General features: G+C 39.3%; 1 pseudogene; it reads left to right on the top strand.

Annotated features, from left to right (window-relative positions):
* Nucleotides 1–605: 605 nt before the first annotated feature.
* Nucleotides 606–2,666, top strand: LOC129658789 (vacuolar protein sorting-associated protein 35-like; annotated as a pseudogene).
* Nucleotides 2,667–3,151: the final 485 nt, after the last annotated feature.

The following is a 3,151-nucleotide window of genomic DNA, read 5'->3' as shown; positions in this document are numbered from 1 at the left end:
TTCTGCCTGGTTCCCCTCCCTGCCTGCCGGTGGGTGATCTGGGGCAACTTATGTTTGTTTCTCGTCTTTCAGTGCTCACTGTCCTTCAGTGCTTGTTTCCAGTGTCTTGAAATTATTGTTTCATATATTTTGGCTGCTTTTTGGTTGTTTCAGACTTAATGGTAAATATAACCTCTGTTATTTCACCTTGTCAAGAACCAGGAGTCTCTTCAATGCATGCATTTTTGAGACCCATATATGTTGAAAGGGCCTTTTGTAACCATTAATATTTAACTTGGTAAATTGTAGGAATTATATATTATATCTCTATTAATCAGGACAATTCCATTTGGGAGATGAAAGTCTCAGTGCCTATTTTATATATGTGTGTGTGTGTGTGTGTATATATATATATATATATATATGATTAGGAAAAGAAAGTTTTATTCAACATGTGTAGTAAATTATTTTTTTTGAAACATGACTACTGAAAGATAATTGTATGTTCAAAGTACTGCAATTGTTGATGCCCTGACTTTTAGCACATTGTCCAGTTTCTTTAAGAAGTATAGAACAGTGGAAGGATCTACGTGGGTGCTGCTTGCTGCAGGCTTAGGGGAGTTGCCATGCCTACAACATGGCAGACACCACAGGATAAGCAGAGAAACTCTTGGATGAAGCCATACAGGCTGTGAAGGTCCAATCATTCCAGATGAAGAGATTTCTGGACAAGAACAAGCTTATATATGCTCCAAAGCATGCTTCTAATATGCTTGGTGAACTCTGGACTTCTATATTATCACCAAAGAGCTACTATGAACTTCATATGGCTATTTCTGATGAACTGCACTACTTGGAAGTTTACCTGACAGATGAGTTTGCTAAAGGAAGAAAAGTGGCAGACCTCTATGAATTTGTACAGTATGCTGGAAACATTATCCCAAGGCTTTATCTGTTGATCATAGCTGGAATTGAAAGGTTGTTGCTGAACCATGAAAGGCACCAGGATTCTTGGCCTCCAGAGGAGAAGAACTCAGTCCAGGGCCCAGAGATGAGTCTTGATCACTCAGAGCTTTTGTGTAATAAAGTTTTGTTAAAGTATAAAGGAGATAGAGAAAGCTTCTGACATAGACATCAAAAGGGGGCAGAAAGAGTGCCCCCCTGCTAGGGTTAGCAATGGAGTTGTATACTTTTTAAATTAGTTATTACAATGAATCAAAAGAATGTCTGGAGGTTGTAAAGATCTTACTAGACCCATCCCTATAATTTACATTTTTAAGATAAAGGATTAGCCAGAAGGTTTTCAGGAAGGAGAAACTGTCCTCAAGCAGGATACATTGTTGTTATATAATCCTTAGTACATAGTTTAAACTGAGTTGTTTGTTGTTTAATCATCAGTTCCAGGCTTAAAGATCAAAACGTTGCATGTGACTAAGACTAAGGAATGTAGAGGGAAAAAAACATTTTCCTTTCCTCCTCCTTGAGAATTCCAGACCCCTATCTCCTCCTTGAGAACTCCAGACCTCTCTCTCCTTGGGGACCCCAGACTTCTTATCAACCTGCCTAGGAATTGACTCTCTCAGAATTGTATATGTTAAGTCATTTCCTCAGTCCAGGAAAGATATTTTGAAAGATTTGGTAGAAATGTGCCCTGTTGTGCAACACCCCCTGAGAGGTCTATTTCTTTGAAATCATCTACTTCAGTGCAGCACGAATATCTTACCTGAAGCAGGAGAGCCAACAGATGAAGCGGGTAATATCAGTGACCCCATGGATCCCATGCAAAGATACTCAACTTTGCAGAAATGAACAAGCTATGGGGTTGAATGCAGCATCAGCGACAGAACTGAGATACAGAAAAAAGAGAACAAGAAAGACAAGAACTGAGAATTTTAGCAGGAAGAAATTTGGTGCACCTTAGTCAGCTGGAAGGTGTAAATGTGGAATGTTACAGATTATTTTGACCAGCATATTGGAGCAAGTGGTGAACTGCAGAGATGCTTTGGCTCTTATGGGGTACATTATTCAGGTTTCCCCCTGAAGAATTCCACCTTCAAACTTTGAATCCTTTTCTTTGGGCTTGTGCTGAGTTACACCAATATGTAAATGTGAAAAAAATAATCATTTCTTTAATTGATAGATTCGCTTTATTTGCTCACCATGAAGATGGACCTGGAATCCCAACAGATATTAAACTTTTTGACATACTCTCACAGTAGGTGGCTACAGTATTACAGTCTAGACAAGACATGCCTCCAGAGGACGTTGCATCTTTACAAGTCTCTCTTATTAATCTTACTATGAAGTGTTATCCTGACCTTGTGGACTATTTTGATAAAGTTCTAGAAGCAACAGGGGAAATATTTAATAAACTCAACCATGAATATATTGCTACCAGTACTGCAGTTTCACCATAAGCTCACCAGACTTTTGAAGATACCCCTTGACACAACAATATTTTAACAGCCTTGAAGTTAAAATATTTTCACCCACTCTTTGAGAACTTTGACAATGAGTCCAGAAAGAGCATGAGTTGTTATGTGCTTAGTAATGTTCTGGATTATAACACCAAAATTGTGTCTCAAGACCAGGTGGAGTCCATAATGAATCTGATATCTACAGTGATTCAGGGTCAGCCAGACCAGCCTGTAGAAGACCCTGACCCAGAGGGCTTTGCTGATAAGTAGAGCCTTGTAGAGAACATTTCGTGCAAAGTAGGGAATATTTCATGCAAAGATGGGCACAATAAAGGACAGAAATGATATGGACCTAACAGAAGCAGATGATATTAAGAAGAGCTGGCAAGAATACACAGAAGTACTATACAAAAAACATCTTCATGACCCAGATAATCACAATGATGTCATCACTCACCTGGAGCCAGACATCCTGGAGTGTGAAGTAAAGTGGGCCTTAGGAAGCATCACTACAAACAAAGCTAGTGAAGGTGATGGAATCCTAAAAGATGATGCTGTGAAAGTGCTGCACTCACTATGCCAGCAAATTTGGAAAACTCAGCAGTGGCCACAGGACTGGAAAAGGTCAGTTTTCTTTCCAATCCCAAAGAACACCAATGCCAAAGAATGTTCAAACTACCACACATTTGTACTCATCTCACATGCTAGCAAAGTAATGCTCAAAATTCTCCAAGCCAGGCTTCAACAGTACGTGA

Source organism: Bubalus kerabau, chromosome 8 (genome assembly GCF_029407905.1).
Source record: "Bubalus kerabau isolate K-KA32 ecotype Philippines breed swamp buffalo chromosome 8, PCC_UOA_SB_1v2, whole genome shotgun sequence".
Lineage (NCBI taxonomy): Eukaryota > Metazoa > Chordata > Mammalia > Artiodactyla > Bovidae > Bubalus > Bubalus kerabau.
This window is presented reverse-complemented; position numbering and strand designations above follow the sequence as displayed.